Source organism: Octopus bimaculoides, chromosome 2, assembly GCF_046866305.1.
Source record: "Octopus bimaculoides isolate indiv1 chromosome 2, ASM4686630v1, whole genome shotgun sequence".
NCBI classification, from domain to species: Eukaryota; Metazoa; Mollusca; class Cephalopoda; order Octopoda; family Octopodidae; genus Octopus; species Octopus bimaculoides.
This window is the reverse complement of record NC_142929.1, coordinates 111,286,538-111,311,828: the sequence shown is the minus strand read 5'-3', so window position 1 is coordinate 111,311,828 and position 25,291 is coordinate 111,286,538. Positions and strand designations below refer to the sequence as shown.

General features: G+C 34.6%; 1 protein-coding gene across 8 annotated transcripts in view; it reads left to right on the top strand.

Annotated features, from left to right (window-relative positions):
- LOC106879437 (proto-oncogene tyrosine-protein kinase receptor Ret) overlaps positions 1-25,291 on the top strand; it is a 355,783-nt gene that overhangs the window by 115,926 nt on the left and 214,566 nt on the right. For 2 of the 8 annotated variants that reach the window (XM_089347496.1, XM_089347494.1), the window contains 3 exons: positions 9,653-9,731; positions 14,005-14,066; positions 19,343-19,414. The exons of 1 other annotated variant lie outside the window; for it this stretch is intronic. The gene's annotated coding sequence lies outside the window, so the exon portion shown is untranslated. The remainder of the gene's footprint in view (positions 1-9,652; positions 9,732-14,004; positions 14,067-19,342; positions 19,415-25,291) is intronic. 5 more of the 8 variants (XM_089347497.1, XM_089347493.1, XM_052978606.2 and 2 more) reach the window with 3 other exon arrangements.

Below are 25,291 nucleotides of genomic sequence, written 5' to 3'. Positions count from 1 at the left end.
GAAATTACAAAAAATTGCCGCTTCTTTTCACCCGATATTATTTATTTATTGGAAGGCTGTCTGTTTATGTGGAAAGTACTGGAATATAATATTTTTTTTTTGAAAATATTAAAACCCAGATGAAACATAAAAATTATACTCATCAGAAACGCATGTGTAACATGATAATATTAGCAAGAGCATTTTTTTTCAATGTTCTTGCTAATATTATTATGTTATACATGAGTTTCTGAGGAGTATAATTTCTGTATAGTATAGTTTCTGATGAGCAAATTCTGCCCCCGCCATATATATATATATATATATATATATATATATATATATATATATATATATATGTACATGTATATAAGTATATATATATATATATATATATATATATATATATATATATATATATATATATATATATATATATATATATATATATATATATATATATATATATATATATATATATATATATGTATATATATATATATATACATGTACGTTTATATATATATATATATATATATATATATATATATATATATATATATATATATATATATATATATATATATATATTTGACAGGAAGGACAAGAAAAGAAAGAAAGAGACATCGATATTATGCAAATAGAGAAATTTATCTGTAAAAATATGTGCTCTTCAGTTATCCGGCCATGGCTGGATAACTGAAGAGATGTTGGCGAGGGCTCCCACCCTGGCATCCGAAACTCGGAATTTTATCATGGCTACTGAATAAGAGTCACATATTTTTACATATATATATATATATATATATATATATATATATATATATAATGTATACATATATGTGTACATGTGTATGTATGTATATAATTACACTATGTAATAATAAAATTACAGTTATATATGTATGTATGTCTATATGCTCCTTAAGACCCTAATGGTAATACAACTCGATGCCCAGTATTAGTTTATGTAACAGAGACCGTGCACAGCATTAAAGATAGAAGTGTATGAATTTCGAAAACCATACTATGGTGCGAAAAATCGACTTACATGGATAACTTATAAAGTGTTCACCATTACAAACTGAGATGTAGTGATTAGTAGTGATATGACATGTACATGTGGGGAAAAAATCGAGAAACGAGTACTAATTGCGATTATAGACATATTAGAGGTTCGACCCGATATATTTTGGAACATGAGTTAAATTGCTTCTTCCATGTGTGCCACAAAGTAAGATAGTAACATGACCGTAAACCGTCATCAGAGAGAGAGAGAGAGAGAGAGAGAGAGAGAGAGAGAGAGAGAGAGAGAGAGAGAGAGAATGATAAAGTGTTACTGTGGCATAAAATTCGACTCAGAGAGGAAAATATGTTCTATACTATACATACATACATACATACATACACACACGCACACATAATCACCATATGTCATATTTATAGCTGAAAACCAGTGCTCTTGTACAAGTTTGATACAGATGATATCCATATTATTTTACTCAACTACATGTTCATTGACATACACTAGCATCAATACATACATACACATGTGCACGTACATGTACACACAAACGAATATGCTATGATTAATTATATATATAGTATATTCTCTAAATGTATGCAATCTAGCTGTGACATTAAACTCTATCGCAGCTTGGTATAGGGATGGAATCGATTAGCGGGTTTAGCCCTTTTTGCGTGTACTTTTTCGTACCAAGCAGAGAGGTGTTTGTAGTGTTTTGAATGCGTATAGTATTGTCCAAATAGACATAAGCACATGTGGTGGTTTGTTTTTATTGTAATGTAGTTCAACATTTCCCGGAGGGCTATTACCATGGGTGTTCCAATAATGAACCAAAGGCTACATTATTCAATGTGACCTCTATTTTTTGTTTTGAGACAGATGCATGTGATTTGAAGAATATTTAGCTGATATCTTTACAAATTAGACAACTGAGTAGCAACTCCTTTGCTTGTCTGAGGGGAATATCAGGAGGTGCTCGAATGTATGAATGTATGTATGCACGTATATCAGCATACCATGTGCACACACATTTATTGGCTTTTTTTCTTTATGTGTTTATGCACTCTGGTATGAGTTTGCATAAGTGTTTGTGTGAGAGATTATCTTTCTGCTGATGGACGATAAACTACCTTAACATAATCTATATAAATATTTTCTTTGCGGCGTCTCTCAACATTAATACATAGAATGTCATCATTTCCACAATTTTGTACATCTAAGGTGCAGGGCTTTCATGGGGGTAACCGTTGGACCAGTAGCAGAAGGAACATCAACTCAAATTCATCAGCAGCATTTTATTACATGGTCTATATATATATATTGTTACGGTAAAGAAGTACCCAAAGTGTCTAAAGTGAAGAGCTATTTGCCTCTTACATATTTAACTTCAGGAAATTAGGAACTAAACATGTGCTAATGAATCCTTAATGTTCGTCAAAAGACCCTTTCTCTACGATCTAACTTCTTAAATAATTATGTTAGTTCAATAACGGCAACAGCTACTATTATCATCATCATCACCATTACTACTACTACTACTACTACTACTACTACTACTACTACTACTACTACTACAAGATTAGCCATCATTACCAACATCATAATAAACATAGTAGCCACTATAACAACTACTGTATCAAAAACAAAAGGACACCCCACCAAATTTATACTCAGTAGGCGCAGGTGTGACTGTGTGATAAGAAGCATGCCTCCCAACCACATGGTTCTGGATTCAGTCCCTCTATGTGGAACCTTGGGGTTTTGGTAGACGGAAACTGAAGAAGCCTGTTATATATATATATATATATATATATATATATATATATATATATATATGTGTGTGTGTGTGTGTGTGTGTGTGTGTGTGTGTGTGTGTGTGTGTGTGTGTGTGTGTGTATGTATGTATCTGTGTGTGTGTGTGCGTGCGTGTTTCTATCTATTTTCTTGTCCCCCACTACCGCTTGACGAACGGTATTGGTTTGTTTATGTCACCGTGAAAACCCAGTTCTGCAAAAGAGATCGATAGAATAAGTACCAGACTAAAAATTCTTCAAAGCCATGCTCCAGCATGGCAACAGTCTACTGGCGCAAGTAAAAAGAAAAGAAAAAAGAAAAAGGAAACAAACATCATCATCATTATCACCGTAAGCACCACACCCACCACCACTATCACAACTACAGAAATAAGGCTTCAATATCACCCCAATCACCGATACTACCACTACCTCCTTCTCCACCACCATCACCTATTCCACCACAAAAAATTCTCTTCCCTTGGTCCTCCACCTCCACCTCCTTTACCCTTACACTTCTTCCTCCTCCCACACCACCATTAACACTTCCATCATCATCATCATCATCATTAGCAGCAGCAGTACAAGAGTGTTGCAAGAAAGTAACAGCATATCTCGAATTTCTTTGCTGCAATCATCGAAGCTGGAATCTGTCAAAAAAAAAAAAGAAATAATTATGAAGCTTATGATTGCTTTTCATTGAGAGACAATGTTCAGAAAAGGTGAAAGGTGCAGCAAAACGTAACGAAAGATAGATATAAAGACGTGACTACACACACACACACACACACACACACACACACACACACACACACACACACACACACACACACACACACAGACACACACACACACACACACACACACACACACACACACACACACACACACACACACACACACACACACACACAGAGGAGAAACGCTAACATGATCAGATATCATACACTGTTGTTGCTTATTCACACAAATGTTCTGATATAACCTTTATTCTTCTGATTGACTCATACCCTCTTAACGTTTCATAATCTCTGTATGTGTGTTAGTCTGGTGAGTCGCATTTGTTAAGGCCGAAGCTACTCGCTTGAATAGTTGAATCATGCCCTTGAATGGAAACAAGATTTTAATTGTTTATTAACAGTTAAGTACATTTCAATGATAAATAGTAACATATGCAGCAGTCAAAAATGTATGACTCAAAATAGAATGATACAAGTAACATTTTATAAATAGTAAAATTTTACTTCAGACTGATTAGTGCCAGAAATATTTCAAACTTTATATCTTTTATGTAATAACATATTTTGAAACGGAACCGTCTCTTGGGTAAGGAAATGAACATTGGTCGGTGACATTTGTTCCTGGTCAGATAGAAACTAATATTATTTCACTAACAGTTCAATATGTGGAAGCATATATCCTATGTGAAATCTATTAATATAATTAATTCATGTTATATTTCTGACCCATGTCAGCCTTGATCAAGCAGACCTATGCTCAAAAGTGCTTTAATCCTGACCACATAGACTGTTTGTACATCAGGGACCCCATTTCCTAATGTATCTTTGTTTAAGATAGACTGAAAGTATTTGCCCTTCTCTTTATAGTGGATCGACTACCCGGTAAAAGCTGTTTCGCTGGTTTGTTTTGAAGCGTACTTAACCGTGAGGTCATGGCCCTACAATGGCGTTGGCAAATGCGTTGGCAAATGCGTTGGCAAATGCGTCTCGAAACAGAACTTGTGGTTTTAGGGTATTCTAATCATTTTTCAGATTCCAATTTAGCCTGTCGCACGAGGAGGGAGTACAATGATTATAAATGTAGATTACTGCATAGTTCAGTTATAATACTTAAACATTTTATTAAGATATTATTTCACTCGTAATATAAAATAATACTAATGATCAAACAATAGTTCAGTATACTTAAGCATACTAAGTGTATAATATATATATATATATATATATATATATATATACACACATATACTTTTGCTAAGTTACGTGTTAAGTATAAGGGTCCAAAAAGTGAAATGCAATATGAATAAGAAGAGAAGAGGTGGATTCATCGGTTGAATTTTACAGGAGTGTCCGCAGTTATCAAGAGCATATGAGCAATATCGTTGTAGAAAATGAAAAAGGGAAAAAGAGAGAGAGAGGGGGGAGGGAGAGAAGGAGAGAGACTGTGAGAGGGGGAGAAAGAGTAAATGAGAGAGCAAAAGAAAGAATTGTGTATCGTTGGGTGAATCGTGTTAATGGATTGTATGGTTTAGTGGAGGCTTTCCTTTGAATGATTTTGGTCTGCAGCCGCACTCTCACAAATACGTTAGAGTGAACAGTGCGCTAATGTGAAGATAACTTGTTATATGTATTTTCATTACTTTGGAATGAGATTGGTAGAAGTAAAGAGTTGCCACTTTGTGAATGGGACACGTTGTGTGAGGCAGATCAGTACAGTGATAAAATTAAAGTATTCGATGAGGGTAGTAACTAAATTTGAAATGTATTTGGTTGTAATGAAAAGATGTCAGAATCAGTGTTCTTGTTAGAAGTGTGTGGCGAAATGCTTGCATTTAATGTCTGTGTGTACATGGTGATAAGACATGTCGAGTAGGGAAGGAGACTTTGGGAATAATGTTGCATGCGCGCGCGTATTTGTGGGGGAAGTAGGCGCGATGTGGTCTCTGTGTAGGGTTGTTTATAAATACATAGTTATATGTTGCTTGAATCCTCAACTATCGGTGGAGACATAAGCACGTTGTTGTGACATACCGTGTAACAGTTTTCTCAATGTACTACACAACCTCGATAAATTCACTGTCCATGGCTATATACACATATGTATAAATACATAGTTATATGTTGCTTGAATTCTAAACTATCGATGGAGACATAGGCACGTTGTTTATAAATGCCATATAACAGTTTTCTCAATGTGCTACAAAACAGCAACAGATTTACACATATGTTATAAGCAAGTGAAGTTTTCGTTGTGAGTTATGATTACTGACACCACGGTTGCGCCTTGCTGCATTATGAGGTGCAATTCTGAAGTTAAAGAAATACAAACCCTCACAATTTTCTCGATCAAGTTTCACAGATGTCTTGTTCAATCATATACGATGGTGAAGATACATTCAAATATAAATAAATTGGATACAACAAATAAGTACGCCTAAGAAAACACATAGTTAAACACACATCAAAAATACATCAATCTATCATTAAACAAACTGATAACTATTTAGAAGAAATAATCTCAATGGAAAGTTCTGATATGTTAAGGTTACTTTGGAAAACAAATATATTGATTTTTGTCTTAGAATGCGTCGTCTGTTTCTGTGCAAAAGAGCACGGGTGATTGCTAGGGTAATAATTTCCATAGAAGTATCGACTGTCACGAGAGAAAGAGACAGACTAAAAGAAAAGGGATGAATGGACGAGAGGGAAAATGTTTTGTTCGAGGTTTCGAAGGTGAATAAAAGAAATTAAAGGAGGAATTAGAATTCTTTGAAAGTAGTTGATTACCAAGTGATGTCAATTTTTGATTGACTTGCGAAAACCACTTTTACATTGCACTGCTATACCACCTAACATGCATACACACACAACACACAAATACACACACAGACATACGCACGAATACACACACAGACACAGACACAGATACATACACACACACATACACACACACACACACACGCACGCACACGCACACACTCACACACATATACGTGTATATATATATATATATATATATATATATATATATATATATATATATATATGTAAATGCTTTTTTAATGCTTTTTTAAAATTCCATTTTTGCAGACCGAAGGAAAAACACTCGGACAAAAATCAAGAGTAGTGGCTAAAATGACAAAAACCTTCTAAATTTATTTAACCATAGAGATGAATCTTTAATTATATTAATTAATTAAAAAAAAAATCATGTGTACTTATGTATGTGTGCACAAATATGAACATGTACATGTATAGATATCTTTGAGTGTGTGTGTATATTAATAATGTATATGTCTATGTATATGTATATATATATGTATATATATATATTCGTGCATGTATATGTATGTATGTATGTATGTATGTATGTATGTATTTATGTATGTATGTATGTATGTATGTATGTATTAGTTTTTCCGAGGCACAGGTGAAATTTGATTTAATCTTAAATATTTTACCTTGTTTAAAGTGGAATTCTGTACCCTCCAAAAGGTGGGGTCATGTGCCACAGTTAGGCCGACCGCATTTTTTCACTTTTGGTTCCGTTGTTAATGGATAAAATCTTGTGTTGGTTAATATTTTTTTCAATGATTACTCAGGGACTAGTAGACCCTACAGTGTTTGATAATCGGTGCGCGTTCAAAGCCAGTGAACAGCAATGACGATACCGGTTTAACTTTGAATCTCTTTAATAATTAAAAATAATGAATTTAATTCCTCTTAATTCTACCTCAGTTCAACTAATTGTATTTATTTATTGCTACTTTTCATAAAAAAAGCCTTTATTTTTTTATATTCAATGTACATTTTCTCTATTTTTTATTAAAATCCCCATATATGCACATTATGTAAAATATATGTATGTAGGTATGGGTGTGAATGTATATATAAATACGTTTATGAATATGCATGTATATATTCAACGAGGCAGAGTTAGACTTCTTTTGGTATTTTGTCCCGTACTTGTCTTTCGTCATGTCTTTACGTATTTTTCGCTCGTTGATGTCCTGTATTTAATATGTATTTCTTCATTTTTATTTAATAATTGAACGCCACCCAATGTAGTGAAGCCGCGTGGCTCAGTGGTTAGGGCATTCGACTCACGATCGTAACGTTGTGCGTTCGATTCCCGGCTCCAGTCCACACAGCTGGCAAAAATGAGTAGTACCTGTATTTCAAAGGGCCAGCCTTGTCACGCTGAATCTTCCTGAACTCTGCGTTAAGGGTACACTTGTCTGTGGAGTGTTCAGCCACTTGCACGTTAATTTCACGAACATGCTTTTCCGTTGATCGTATCAGCTGGGACCCGCGTCGTCGTAACCGACAGATTGCTTCTAATACAATATATGTATGTACGCGTGGGTGTGAATGTATATATGTATATATTTATATATGTATATATATATATATATATATATATATGACTGCTGTAGGTAGTAAGCTCTTGTCGAATCTAGACTGCAGCTGAGATTATGTTCCTGGTTGCAGTAATCCGCTTCAGCGCTTCCAATTCTGATCTATGGAAGATCAGCCTTATTGATTTCGGATGGAAATGATTTGGGTGTAAGTCATAACTCCCGATTCTTTACCATTCCAAATCGATGACGCTGATTCTCCGATGATGGATATCTCTTATACTTAAAGAACAACCAATTGCCTCTATCTCACAAGTAATGCATTTAACATGCTAAATTGTACAGAGAGACCACACGCGTATATATACATACATACACACATACATACATACATACATACATATAAGTGTGTGTGTGTGTGTGTGTGTGTGTATATATATATATATATATATATGTATACGTACGCGCGCACACACACAGATAGATATAGATATATGTATGCATATATTAGAATAATCAGAAAACCAATTACTGATTTTTCGAATGCATTTAATAGGGATGTTTGAAAAGGTTACCCGAGGAATTATTACGTAGATACACTTCTCTTCAGTCATTACTAGTAAAATACATTGGTGGAACCTTGTTTGCCCTACTATATAGCAGACTCAATAAGAAAGGTCACAGAAAACCATGGAAAAAGAAAACCATCGAAAGAAAGATAGAAAGACAAAAATTTGTGAGGCTGTAACTGTACATGTATCCAAGGAAGGCGATTCAATCAGATTTCTATTAAATTTTCCTCAAGCGTTTGCACCCCTGACAACAAGGTTTTATTGGTTAGAACTGCCCAACACGTCATGCTGCTCATTTATTCTCAACTGCTTTGTTTAACTGTAATAATCATGGTTATTATCGTAGTGATCTTAGAGGATTAGAATGAGACAGGTTGTTTTCATTTCATACATTAGATTTTGGCATGCAATTGACTGGCATTTCGGCGCCATGAGAGCAGTTGCGCTTTTTCGTAATACATTTGTCTCTGGCAATGCCATCCAACTTCTATAAATATATATGCATACATACATGCATGTAAATGTATGTGTGTGTGTGTGTGTGTGTGTGTGGGTGTGTGTTTGTGTGTGTGTGTGTGTGTGTGTATGTGTGTGTGTGTGTGTGTGTGTGTGTTGTGTGTGTGCGTGCGTGCGCTTCTATACATATAAGAAGAGAGTCATAGATAGGCATATAGACATATCAAGATTTCTAGACTGACAGATAAATACATTTCATTATGATTTAATATTTTTGTCTGTCGAAGTGCACGCATACATATAAGTAGGTATACATGTGTATATGTTTGTAGACGTATATATATATATATATATATATATATATATATATATATATATATATATATATATATATATATATATATATATATATATATATATATATATATATATATATATATATATGTGTGCGTGTGCGTATGTATACACTTGTGCATATATGTATAAAAATGAGTATGTATGCATGTAAGTGTGTTAATGTATAATACTGTACGACACATTTCTACACAGATACGTTGCATACAACAGATTCATAAAAGCATTTGACTTTATACGCAAGTATTTAAAAGAGACATAATATTGGAGAATAGATGAAAAATCAACTGTCAAATATTAAGTTAAACAAATGAAATCGTTATCGAAACCTGATTTACGACCTGAATTGTAATTCTTTTATCGTACGTTGCAGGATTTAATCGGAGACAGCTGATAAAACCATCAAGTTGGATTAATGCGAACTGTAACCCTTTCTACCTCAAGCTGGAAAAGTGAGTACTGCAAAGTTTAGATTTTGTTGAATGTACTGTGATGTGTTCAAAAGATATTATACTTCATAAAATAAACATTAAACATTAATTCTGGTCAAGTGTTTGGAGGATATTATTATACAATTAGAAGGTGGCGCGCAGGCAAACTCGTCACCGTGCCGGACAAAATCATCAGCGTTATTCATTTCTTTCGGTTTTACGTTCTGAGTTCAAATGCCGGCGTCGCTGACTTCGCCTTTCATCCTTTCGGCATCAATAAAATATGTACCAGTTGAGCACTGGGGTCAATGTGATCGACTAGCTCCCTCGTTTAAAATTTCAAGCCTTATGCCAATAGTAGAAAGGATTATTATTAACAAGTGTATAGCCCTAAAGTGAGCAACCTTTATGTAACTAACTATGGGTAGTCTTTTACAAAGACATTACCTTGGTATATTAAATATACATAATTATTGTAATCTCTATTATTATAATTAATGTCATAACTTTCATCCTCAACATACCTTTCTCTATTTCCTATAACTTAGATTACCGATCTCTTCAGGTTTGATTAAATAAGTACTAGGCATTTCCCAGGAATCAGTTCAGTCGTCTATGTTTAGCTTCAGGGAAATTATTAATATTTCTCACGATTTAAAGTTACTATTGTCATTATATCAATTTTCAATCGAAAGTATTCCAAATATTTCCATTAGTATATTCAAACACAGTATGAAATCATGGCCTTCTCTTTTCTATCCCTTAAAAATGGACCTAGATTCCATACTGATGTAAACAACGTATGATTCTGAGGTTAAGAATAGCTATGTGGTTTCGGTTTCGATTTCACTAATCGCACTTTGAGCATCACCTTGTTCCATAGCTTCGGATCAACCAAAGCCATGTTAGAAGAATTGGTTGACAGAAACTGTGTCGAATCTTATCGAAGAAGATGATTTTGCTCTTGGATGGCAGATTTAATTTCTCAGCTATTTTAACACCATTACTTAGTCATTGGGGGCCTTTAGAAGAGACTACTACGTTGCAATCATTCAAGCCAGGCCACTGATATTTAAGATAACTTCCCCAGCTAGTCGCAGGAGTTCGAAAGTTATTATGGGCGCTGCCTCCACATTCTCTGGTGGGGCCATTATGTATCAATTATAGAAAATGCAAATAGATTGAGGAAGATTTCTAATATATGATACGTGATCATGTTTTTTTATAGCAAGTTTGATGAATATTTATTAGATGATTATGTAATACAATAATAATCATATTCATCGTCCTATTCAAAATAGTTTTTACACTGATAAAGGAAGTCCTAGAAGTCTGCAAAATACCTGACACCTCCAAAACTAGGTATCATCAAAGTTTTAATATATGAAAAAAATTATAAAACACATATCCTTTGTCTTATACATTGAAACAGAACGCGTGTGATTCTGGGATCACTAGAAATAAGTGGTAAATAGTTTCGAAACTTTAACTACGGTAAAATTATGTATACTACCTGAGGTATATCGACAAAAAAAAAAGAGTGAAACAAAATTGTTACAAATAACGCTTTCAGACTTCAGAAGTAATGAGTTGTAATTGATAAATGTTCAGAATGTCTGAAATATTCGTTTAAGAAGAAGGTCTTAACTGTCTGTATTAATATCCGTCTACAAGATAGCTTTAACAGTTAAGATTACAGATTACTGTGACGTATATAAAGTTAACTATCTAGGCAGATATGTGATGTTTCAAATGCAAGATAAGTACACTTGTATATCTATATACATACATGTCTGTATATGTGATGTGTTTGAGTGATAGAAAGAAATTTAGGTAGACACTTAAGTTGTCAGGTTTCAAGGTAGGCAGTCGAATAAACAGAAAGTTATAGAGTATTGGACTGCCAAATTGGAAATAAAACTTTGATCAGGATTCTCATACAAATTAACCATCAAATTAAAGATTATTTGAGTGAAAACGACAATAAATCTTCTACTGTCCGATTGAAAAGTTTTACTAATGACTAGTCGGCACACCCACACAAAGAATAATAATTTAAGACGAAGTTTCATGCAGCAAGAGTTACATAAAACACTAAATGAAACCGTCATTTGAAAATATATCCGTTTCATTTATATCGTTAGAAATATGAAATATGAAGAAAATCGAGTTATTTGAACCTTATTTTAATTTGCTGTAGAACAGGAACTGGTAGAAGAAAAGCGTTGAGAGGAGAAAAAGGGTTTAACTTCTGTGCGTATTGATACAATCATAAATAGGCAGATATTCGATGACTCATTCTGGTGGTTATTATTCTTAGTCATGCAGCTATTATAGTTACAAAGCTTTAGATAACCTAGCTTGAGCTGACCTGTGACACAGACAGAACCGATTGAATCTTCAAAGTAAATCATAAACAAAATATGCAATACGTTTTTGTCCATCTATCTCAGTATGTTAGTCTATTGAGGAATTATTCACAATATATTCTTGTTGGAGCAAAATGCATTCATTCACTCCTTTGTTATTGAATTTGGTTTGTATGACACTGGACATCTTGTCTTTGAACATGTCTTTTGAAATTAGGATTTGGACATGTGATCTCTGATTTTAAGGCAGCATAGATTTGTTTGTAGAGAGATTAAGCCATTACAATTGCAAGACTGATTGACTTTTTGTTCGTTATGTTGTGAACTGAATTTTGGTTGCGATACAAGATAAGGTAGTGCATACAATATTATTAGAGAAAATATTTCGGATAACATAAAACATTTTCATGAATATGAAACAATCTTTAAACTAACTATTCTTTCTTAAGCATGACACAAAAATAGACGAATACACATGAACAAGTATTAACTGTATTATTCTGTTTGATGCATATCTTTTTTTAACAGAAGCATACAGAAAAAAAAACTTGTAAGATTTATATAATAAAGTCATCGAATCAGCTGACCCACCTCCTCGAAAAAACGTATATTTCATTAGGTGTCAAGAAGAACCTTGTACAAACGTTCAGGAATATTACTGATGAGAGACAGTATATAAGTGGACGAACATTAAAACCCATATTACAGAAAGGAAGCCGACATGATTATCAAACATACGTTTGATGATAATGGTAGTTTATTTTCCAAACGAAAAATGTTGACAACTCAACACATCCAATTAGACTAAAGTTACATTTACTGAACTAGTTAACGAGCAGGGTTGTAAACTTTGAGATGCACTGCTACTGACCCACCTTTAAAAAGACTATTTGTTTTTATATGGGTTAGATAGAGAAAGAAATGTGTAAAGAAGTAAAGTTACCTTCAAAAAGGAAACCTTATTCAGATACATACAACAAAGTGGTTCCGCTAAAGGCATTAAGGGATTAAGACTGCTTTTAGCAAGAGTATTTCGTCATTCGCTTAATCAGCTGGTTTATCTAAGTCCTGAAGAAACGAGAGCATGTCATTAATGAGGTCGTAAATGACGACGAACGGACGCTGGTTTTAACAGACCAGCTTATCGATAGAGTGATTGATCGCTTAATCAAGACGTCAGTCAGTTAAGTTATTGTCGAATTGACTAATAATAATAAAAAGAAGTGAAAAAGAACCAGTGCACGTCTTTCTTATTGGCAAAATGACCCTTTAAAGATATAACGCTACATTTTACATTTGAGTTTGGTTCTTTCTTCTGAATTTCATCCACAGTGTTCATGGATATTCTATCCATAAACATGGGAAGTATTATGGCGACAAAAGATTTTCTCTTCATTCCGCGTATATAGTTTCGCACGAAGAAAATACAATAAATAACAATTGAATCGATGCAGAAAATGCACGAAGGAAAATACAATAACAAATACTGGGAGTACTTGAGTTAAATACGTTGAGAATGAGAAGAAAAAGAATTTCGAGATATGTAGTGACAGTAAAATTGTGTGTGTGCGCGCGAGCGTGTGCATGTGTATGGTGTGTGTGTGTGTGTGTGTGTGTGTGTGTGTGTGTGTGTGTGTGTGTGTGTGTGTGATTGTGTTTAGAAAATAGTCTTTAAAGAGTTAACAACAGGGATAAATTGGGTAAATCATTATGAAAGAATATTCGTTGTTAAAAACGTGAATAAAACTGACACGAAAATAACTTACCGGTTATAAATTCCGGCGCCTTTTATTGTTAGCGTTTCGAATTGTTCTCAATTTTCTCTTTCTCTCTCCTATCTTCCTCTTTTCTCCGCTCTCTTCATTAGCTTCATAAAGTAGCTTTTTATTTCTTATATTATTTCGTTTTCTTTTCGGTAAACGTAGTGTTAAAGGCAAACAATAGAATGAAAAGGAGAAAGTAGCTGAATCAAGAGAAATGATAGACGGTAAATTAATTGACACTCTCTCTTATATGCAAAATTTATCTATATATCTATCTGCATTTACGCCTATTAATATATGCCTGTGTACGTATTCGTCCATCCATCCACCCAACCGTGCACCCATCAATCCATCCATTCATGTATATGCGTATGTATGTACATATGTATGTGTATATATATGTATATATATATATATATGTATATATATATATATATATATATATATAATGAATATAAATTCACACACACATATATGTAAATGTAATCTATCTATCTATCTATCTATCTATCTATCTATCTATCTATCTATCTATCTATCTATCTATCTATCTTATCTATCTATCTATCTGTTATAAGTCAGTCTATAACAGATTTTCTGTATACATATGTGAATACTTTTATATATACTTTTAAATATCGACGAAAGTATACATTCATTATTTAATTGAAATGCCTTGAGTCATCCTCCAAGATACGAAGTATCGGTTGCTATTGAGGGAAAATTTGAAAATTGAGTAAGTTTTGCGTATTTTTAGTATTGCAACTGATCAATATATTATGTTGAATTCGGATCAGTCGTTAATCTTCTTTCTTTTTAAAATGCCAGCTTTCTCAAAACTACTGCATAAAATATTAAGAAATGTAACAAAGTGGGCCATTATTAGTCTGAACTTGAAGTTATAATCAGATTATAATACGTTCAGTTTCTGTATAAGCTGACCATAAATATCTTCATATTCACAGATATTTGATATGATATCCAGATCATCCAACCTAGAGATCATTGCAGTCTCCATAGCAATGTAATTTTTGAGCTACAGTCCGTTCTAAAATTGTATTGTTTTCCTTGTCTTGGTCTGAAAGTAGGAGCTGTATCCATTCTCTTTGAGGGCCTCCAAGAGTAGTGAGATCGAAGCAGATAATATTTCTTCTGATGTTATGAGTTAAGTTTCACTCTTAATATTTCATCAATATCCTTTGTCTGCTGAGATATAGATACGTTTATGTTCACTTGTATTCCGTGTACTTCTAGCGGACTCCCTCTTTCACATGGATCATGTTGGAAAGTTCTTTGTCTACAAAGTTATAACTCAAAGGAAGATATACATTGCTGGGATGTTCGGTTATTTGCTTTTTATGAAACCATATCCACGTCAATTTATTATTGTTAGCACAACATTGCAAGTTTTATCTTCTTTCAAAACAACTTTGGTTTTGTATGACAAATCAGTATACCTCGAATGCTGGATAATTTAAATAACAACATCACTATAATCCCTTGAAATTGAGAATTATTGTCTTCCAGATCAGGAATTACTGGTGTGTCAATGAAGTGGGTGTATTAAATCCAGTCTTAGAAATCTCCTGAAACTGGGTGGGATTAGTTCGGAAGGGAGAGCGAATTTCGACAGTTGGAGTCGCGGTTTTTCTCTCTAACTCCTGGTTTCACAATCCTTTTGACAGGATAATTCAGAGTGGTCCACTTCTTGATGAATGGTAAAAGATAAGGTTGTCATGTCAAGACTGAAGGCTTTCAAGTTCTGAGACAGATAAGGCAGATGATAAGTGTTGCCTTCTGAACGTCCTCGAGGCGCTTCAGCAGTTTTCCATCTTTGTTTTCCTTGTCACAACTGGACGTAGGGATTTTTCTTGGGAAGTTGGTGGTCTTTCATTCGAAGTACATGTTCTATACACCGAAGGCAGTTCATTTTGTTGGTTACTTCGACGCTGATGGTTTCTACCTTTTTGAGGATGTTATATCCATTTTGTAGTCCCCGCCCAACTATATTGAGGGTATTCCTGAGGCAACGCTAATTAAAGCATTCCAATTTTAGAAAGACATCAACGTTAGATGACTAAAATTTCTTATGAGTGCACAAGGTCAGGAATAGGAACTGATTCATACGTGAATAAATTCGCATCAGTCCGGATGTCTCGGTTCTGAAAAGCTTGCAATCGACGGTACCCAAAGGCATGAACTTAGGAAACGATGTTAGTGGTAATCGAGATTTAGCTTTTCAGTTAGCTAAAGTTCTTGATAGTATCGAGTTGGTTACTTTCGAGGTTAGAGGCAGGCAATCAAGAGCTGGTCCTTCCTGGAGTTGGTTGAATCAGGATCTGAGTTTTACTCAGACTAATGAAGAAGCTCATCTTGTACGCTATATTTAGGGCATAAGTGATGTAATGAAGTCGGTAAAATAAAGTAACAGTCAAGGGCTGGGGTCCAAGGCATTGACTAACGTTCTCCTTTCAAAACTGCGAGCTTTATGCCTAAGTTAGAGACAATTATTATAAAGTTTTAGGCTAGAAAGCAGTGGAATGATGATGGTAGAGCGGTAAACTAAATACCTTGCTGTATTCACACTAATCCCTATAAATCTGGGTTTAAATCATGCCGAAGCAACTTCCACTTTTGTTCCTTACTTTTCTATAAGTCGTTAAGAGAAGTACCAAGAGAATAATTTCGTCGACTTCATCGACTATATAACCACTTCTTTACAAATACGTGAACTTGCACCAACGTAAATTATTTCTTGGGGCAATAATGTCATCACAGGAAGAAAGGTGGGCAAGTGCGCCACGCATGTAAAGCTTGAACTTACAAATTTTTTGAGGTGAAATCTTGCAGAACTCGGTGTTGCATGTTGAATAAGTAACAGTGTTTTAGAATGCGGTAAAATTCAGTCATTTACATATTTATCACCTTATTCGTTTGAAAAAGACTCACGTTAGCAATCTAATTACAAATTTTGGTGTAACCTATTTCAGTTTATTTTAACAAACATAAACATCTAAATATCTATATTAGACGTCCCTAAAATTATACGGCATTATAAAATTATAGGCAGAGGAAAAAAATTACCTCATAATAATCTAGAATTAAAATCTGATTCTTCGTATTGCATTTATACACATATTTGAGCATGTATATTCGACCATGTGTGTATACTGCATGCTTGTGTATCAATATGTTTGAATCGTTTCCAAAGGAATTTTTGTCCATTCTTCAGCTAAAACAGTCTCCAGTTCTTGTAATGATGATGGAGGATATCAACTCCTTACTTGTTTTTCTAATATGCACCATAGATGTTCAATAATATTGAGACCTGGGGACTGTGGTGGCCAGATAAGATGTTCAACTTCATTAGACTGTTCCTCGTGCCATTCAGTAACAACTTTGGCTGCGTGAATTGGTGCATTATCATCCTGAAAGATTGCGTTTCCCTCTGGAAACAGTTCCGCAACCATAGGATGAATTTGATCAAATAAAATGCTTAAATAGTCTTGACTATTAATTCTTCCATGAAGGGAAACCATTGGGCCGGCTGATTTCCAAGATATAGCCCCCCCCCCCTCCCAGATCATCACAGATCCTCCTCCATGGTTAACAGTTGGAAGAAGGCAGTCTGGGTCAAATGCTTCTTTTGGCTGTCTCCACACGTATATTTGGCTGGTGGTTGGAAATGAGATAAAAGATGACTGATCCGAAAAAATAACATTCTTCCACTGCTCTAGGGACCAATTCTACGGGTTTTTAACCACTATAAACACTTTGCAACGTTTGTTTTTGAAATTAGTGGTTTTCTGATTGTAACCCTCCTGTGAAATCCGGCTTTGTGCATCTCCCGGCGAACAGTCTTTGTGGAAACTGGGTTCTCGTGGTGGTAATTAAGCTCTGCAGTAATTTTGGGAGCTGTACTTTTGTGATCCTTTCCAACAATTCCCGTAAGAGTCCGACGGTCCCTATCTGAAAGTTTTGGTTTTCTTCCGGAGTTTTGTTTCAACAAGGAGGTTTTCCCCTCTTTCTCGAAGGCTATCATTATTTTCTAGACAGTAATTCTTGATACACCAAACATTTCGGCTGTTTTCGTTATGCTAGTGCCTACCAACCGAGCAGCAACAATTTGACTTGTTTGAAAGTCTGATAGATCTTTTATTTTAATGAATTTTAATTACCTTTTTCTGATGATATCTGAAAAGAAACAGTAATTTTAGCAAAACATTAAGCAACACTAATAATAAATAAAAAAACATAAAAATAAACAAACTTTTGACGGTTTTAGAGATATTTCAACATTATGATGGTATGATGCTAGGTGTTTCCATTATTTTGTCCAACCCCTGTATATATATATATATATATATATATATATATATATATATATATATATATATCTGTGTGTGTGTGTGTGTGTGTGTGTGTGTGTGTGTGTGAAGGCGCATGGGTTAGTGGACTGCAAAATCGCAGGTTCGATTCCCAGACCAGGCATTTCGTTGTGTTCTTGAGCACAGCACTTCATTTCATGCTGCTCTGCGATCAATTCGACATGTGACATGTGGCACCCGTTGCACCTGTGTCGATCTGATGGAAGGAGTGAACTAATGTCTGCACAAACATTTGATTACTATAAAGACATTATCTAATGATGGGAGAGTCCATCGTATATATATATATATATATATATATATATATATATATATATATATATATATATAGAGAGAGAGAGAGAGAGAGAGAGAGAGAGAGAGAGAGACTGAGTAGATAGATAGATAGATAGATGTTTATGTATTCATATGTGCATAACAGTGTGAATTTCATAATATAATTAAGTGCGCATGTGTGTATGATGTTGAATTTGTTCTGGGGTGCAACTTACCTAAGCCTAGATTACTAACCCATACAGCATGTTAGAACAAAGCTTGTGTATAGAGAAACAAAAGGAAAAACAAAGCAAAATCAACTTCAAATAAATGAAAGGTCACAGTTCAGTTGAATTAAATGAAAGCCCAGATTCATTGGTGTGGATAAGGTATTTTTCTTTACCCCTAATTTGTTGTGTTTGTATCAAAATATTTCACCCACACTCATTTTTACTTGCATGGGAATAGACCTGATTTAAAAAGCTTGGATTATCCAAGACAAAGGCTAATATTTAACAATCAGAGGTTAAACGATTTATTAATTGGTGGAAGTTTGGTAGGGGATATATTATACTGGTGTTATTAAAAATGGAACATGATGAATACGCGAGAAAATGGCTGAATGAATAAACACTAGTGATGAAAATTACAGCTGAATAAAATAAAGGGATATATAGAATAAGGGTGAAAAAGAACGAATCATAAGCTATGATTTTCGCTTTGTTATATTTTTCTTAACAACTTTACCATGCATACAATAATTTGCTTTGGTAATTGTATGAACTAGATTTTTCACAGTGATCTTTTATTGAAACATTTTCATCGTCGAATCAATTCATCTTATGTGTATTTGGCAGATTAAACATACAGTAGGATCTGACAAAAAGATTTTCAAGGCAGAGGGGTGAAGAGGTGTCTTGCAAAATTAGGTTAGTACTACAAACTATTGCCCCTACAACTATTCATTATTATTATTGCTCTTATTGCTTTAATTGCTCTGCTTGCTACAACTTTTGCTTTCGATGCTGTTATGATTGTTGTTATTTTATGTCGGTATCTTTGAAGTTCATTTCAAATTTACATTATGTGAAACATCTATTGTGGAAGATATCTCGAACTTCATCCAGAATCAATGTTTTTAACATTCATAAAAAAATAGGCTAGTCAACGTAAACTTCTTTTCATGTCTTATCAAATTTTGGTGCCGTTGCAAATTTGCCTACCAAACGATACATCTAAGCTCACCACAACAAGTTTATATAAGGATATATAAATGTCTCATTATCTCTATTTCATAGCACTGAAATTACTGTCGTATTTTGTACAATAAACCGTTTCATGTGTATTAGACACAGCACTCCTTGAAATTCTCGTCATATGTACTCGTATATTTTGTACTTTAATATGCAAACTAAACTGTCATACTTCATAAATCTACGTATATAGTTGCCTATTCACTCTTTTACTGTAGTATATCATCTATATATGAAATTTATATTTAATTCTTATGTAACATATGCTATCGTTTACAGGCCATCATAGACAATTCTTCTGATATAAATATCAATCGCAATTAAATAAGCATAGCAATAACAGAATTGTGATAATACATAAATCCATACATACATATGCATACATACATTCACCTATATGCATATATATATATATATATATATATATATATATATATATATATACACGCACATACACACACACGCACAAACACATGTACGCACATACATACACACACATACAAATACGATACATTTTTCTTCCATTTACATTGGTGACACAACTATGCACAAATGAAATCTATTTATTTAAGAGTTTTCAAATTATTTAATTAGTCCTTTACCTTTGGTTTGAAACCACACCTTATCTTTACACTTTTTAGTTATTTCTTTTTTTTACTCGAAATCACTCCAAACAAAGACTATATGAAATTATAGCAATGACGCGTTTTTGCAACGTATTATGTAACAATGCAAAACAAATGTACTAACAAAAATAGAACGGATACACAATTCAGTAACACACACAAACCACACATATAGTGTACGTTATGAACCAAATGCACTCTAGTTATGGAATGGGGAAATAAGTAATAAAAGCAGAACTCAACATGCATCACGCCTTACCAGACACCAACTGTGAATATACAGAGAAAGCAAAACTTGCATGTGCATATATATATATATATATATATATATATATATATATATATATATATATGTATATATATATATATATAGGGTCATCCCTTGAATAATGCGGTTTTTAAAATACTTTTATTTTTCAAAATTGAGATAAACAAAGTTCCTTTTCAATCTAAAATATATTCTCCTTCATTTTCTACACTGCTCTTCCATCCATGCGGTAGATGTGCAAGATCCCTTTTTCCAAAATTCACTTGTCCATGACGAAAAATGCTCCTCCTGTACTGTTCTGACTTCGTCTACAGAATTCATATTTTTTCTGTCCAAATGATTTTGAAGACTGCAGAATAAATGATAATCAGATGGGGTAATATCCAGCAAATATGGTGGGTGGGGCATCGTTTCCCACTCAAACTGCTCCAGCCTTTGGAATGTCATCCACACTGTATATGGCTGAGCATTATCCTGTTGGAAGACTACCTTATGTCTTGAAACCAAACATGGTCGTTTTTCTTTTAGTGCTGACTGAAGCCACTCAAGCTGCTCGCAGTAGATCTTTGTTATTGTTTGGTTTGGGCTTAAAAGTTCAAAGTGGACTAAACCTTTCATATCCCACCAAACAAATAACAACACATTACGTCGGTGAAAACCTTCTTTAGCCTGGGGTGCCGGTGTTTTTCCTTTCCCTACCCACTGTCTTAGGTGCTTGACATTTTTATAGAAAACCTATTTCTCGTTGTCAGTCACTATTCCGTCCAACAAAGTTTCATTGGTGAGACGTGACAGCAAAGAAGAGCACACATTCACTCTCTGCGCGCGATTAGACTCGGAAAATTTGTGAGGAACCCATTGATTCAATTTGCTAACTTTTCCGATGGCAGGCAGGTGTCGACGAATGGTTGAATGACCAAATCGAAGCTTCTCTACTAGTTCCTCAACAATTATGATGAGATTTTGTTCCAGCAGGGTTTTCAGGACGTCCTCGTCGTGCTCTACAGATCTTCCAGGACGAGGCTCGTCTTCTAGGTTGTGGTTTCGGCTCGGAATTTCTAGAGCCACTGTTAACTCTGGCTTATGCCTATTGTCCGATCCCCATATACTGCATTATATTCATCGCCCTTTCCGTCGTGTTGTTGCACTTATTGAACTTATAAAGCAAAATATACCGGTTATGCTCCTTTGCCACTTCCATTACAGCGTTGAATCAAAAACTGTTAAAATCGAACTGCACTCTTCAAGAGTTGCACCAAGAATAAGTATCTGGTAAAATTACTACCTGCTTTTATAGCAAGTTGATGCAGGTAGTTTATCTTGTCCCCCTCTGACTTTTAGCTCATGCAATTGAAAAAACCGCATTATTTATGGGATAATCCATACGTGTGTGTGTGTGTGTGTGTGTGTGTGTGTGTGTGTGTGTGTGTGTGTGTGTATGTTAAATAAAACGATTATTATTTGTTAGTGTGTTGAAGGTGGAATTTTTGGAATATAGTGTCTTGTAGGGAAGTTTGAAAGTTATAAATGTATATAAGTTATTGTTCTTATTTTTATGCTAATGTTCTCAAATCAGGCCGGGCATAAATTATTTATTGGTACATATTGTGTAAGTCTTGTAGCATATTGCCACATACATACAAATGCAAACACATAGACGTAATCAGACAAACACACACACACATATGCATACATACTTATACAGGTACAAGTAAATATGTGAGCACATGCACGCTCATGCACATATTTGTACATATGCACACGCGTACATAAACAAACATATAAATGCATATTTACGTATAGATACTTTCATACAAGAACTCTCTCACAAGTGTCAACACATATACACGCACGAACACGTCTACACAAATATTTATATATACAAGCAGACACTCAAACACACACACAGACACACACATACACACACACACATACACACACATACACACACACACTCACATGCACATACATGTTTACAAGCCTATATGCATGTGTGTGTGAATGTATGTGAGAGAGTTTATGTGTGTTGAAATATGTTAAATGTTAAGCTAAGAGAGAGAGAGAGAGAGAGAGAGAGAGAGAGAGAGAGAGAGAGAGAGAGAGAGAGAGAGAGAGTGAGAGAGAGAAAGAGTTGGAGAGAGATATGTTGGGTGACAAATTGTATACTCGTTTGAGATAGAGTGAAAGAGTGCACAGAAAATAACTGCAGAGTGAAAGGAATGAGAAGGTGTGGAGTAGAGACAATTTGGCTGGCAGACAGATTGTAAATGAGTTTTTGAGGGAGCTATTCGAATGGAATGTTTTTCTTTCGCATCTTATTCCAGTAGACCGCAGCCTATTTAATAATGATATTTACATTTGAATATTGTGGCAACATTTAAAATATTGATTTTATGGAATACACGTATTCATAGGGAATGGGATTAAAACAAAATAAAATATATTACTCAGACAAGGAGTGGCTGTATTCTAACGTCCAGACGGGTGAGATCATGCGGTATATGATCAGTTAGAACATCTGTGGATCGATATATGCAAGAAAACTTGAGCGTGTAGGGAGATCCCGTATGACTTATACTGACAAGAAAGGATTGGGTCAATGAGTCACGTGGGATTGAAATGTTCAGACCGCTATTAAGGGCATCATCGGGCTAAGTGAATGAAGAGAAATTGACGACTGAAAATCGATATCGAATCGAGGATTTTTCTGAGGACATTTATAGCTAAGGAAATATCAGCTCGTATAGTTAATTACAATATTGGTTTCTTTTGATTAGGAACAACACCTTTATTACTGTTAGTGTTTAAAACCATTCCGCCTCTTAAATTGCATGTAATTAATGCAAGAAAATCGCTATGATATGGCGTCTTACTTCGTGGTGGTTGTGTTTATGTCAAAATAATACTGATGCACACAGACGGAACACACCCACACGCACGTACATACACAGAGACACACTTAGACACCCCCACCCCACACGCACGCACAAACTCACAACACACAGAGACACACAGATACCCCTCTACACACACACATGGCAAACACTTGTGTACTGAGGGTATTCTGTCTTCGAATTTCGAATTCAGGAGTTAATGTTTCATCAGGCGGTGAAGCAGTACTGCAGGTGCTTCCTTCCAAGGCAACAGCAGAGCAACCCGTAACTACTCACCGATGTAGGCGACAAAACTCCCTACAACAATGTGAGTTTTATCAAATCAGGTGTTGTGACTCTTGACTACTTGTTTCTATCATCCTCAATGTTCATTCTTGCTGCATAACTCGTCCACTCTCTTAAGCCAGATGTAATGGCTTGCTTTGTTAGTGGGTTCTGAGATTTTTCTGGCAAGATCATTTCTCTCTTTTGCTGCTTGTCCAAAACATCTGAGTATTGAGTGACTCCTGTTTCAAAAAAATCCTCTGTCACTTATCTCCACAGAAAGGCATATTGTCTCCCACCCATTGTTTTCACGGTGTCCAACCGACTCACTGTACGAGTTTTTTCTGACTCTCCAGAGTAAGTCGATCCAGATAAGTCGTATTATCCTATTGTTGGATACATGCACACACCTTATCTCTCCAGAATGATTTGATTAATGCTATGCAAGCTAGTTCAGCATTTAAGCATGTCTAATTTCGGCATTTACACATTTTTACTCACCTGATAGATCATTTCTATATTTCTGGCGTATTTAATAGTTTTATAGATACTTTATCATCGGTAGATTCACTAAATAACAACTAATCGAGGAAACTTTTGGAACAGATGTGTAGATTTGTACAGATTCACGTTATAAATTATCCAATCACAGATGTTGATAGCATTAATTACTGTCACCGTAAGCAGGCTACAAAATATCTCATTCGCGGGATACGATCCTGAAATATCCGTGATTCGAGTAATTTAGCTTCATACCACTTTGTTATTACTGAAATCCTTTCAATAACTTCGATATTTTGCAATAAAGATGCAAAAAAAAAAGCATAATAGGAATTATATAGAGGGAAGAAAGGAGAGTATTAATACAGAGAGAGTGGGATAAAAGATTGAATGAAGTACAAAGTGGACAGGAATGATAGATGGAAGAGAAAGAGAGAGAGAGAGAGAGAGAGAGAGAGAGAGAGAGAGAGAGAGAGAGAGAGAGAGAGAGAGAGAGAGACGGAGAGAGAGGAAGAGTGATAAAGAAGGAGAGTAGGGGATAGAGATAGTGGACGATTGAATATGAGATATAATCGGAAAACACAAGAGAGATGAAATATAAAGACATAAAGAAAGTAAATATTATTGATTATGCAATGGAGCAGGTATAGTGATATGATATATGAATTTCCTCTACTCATCTGCGTAGGAGGGAAAACCGAATATCTTTTCTCTTTATTTCCGAGCTATCCGAACCAGATATACAGATTTGTTACCCAGTCTAATTAGTTGTCTGAAAAATGATTGCAAAAGTAAAATAAAAAACAAACTAACTAAAAACTAAGCAGTATAAAAGGGAAACACTGCGAAGGACTATATAATATATATAAAACAGTATGCATATCTCACAACAAGTATGTAATAACCGTATAGAATGAGAAAATATAATTCCCTGAACTGTAAATAACGAAGTGAATGAGTCTAATTTCATGAAATAAATGACTAATTTAGATTGCGCTTC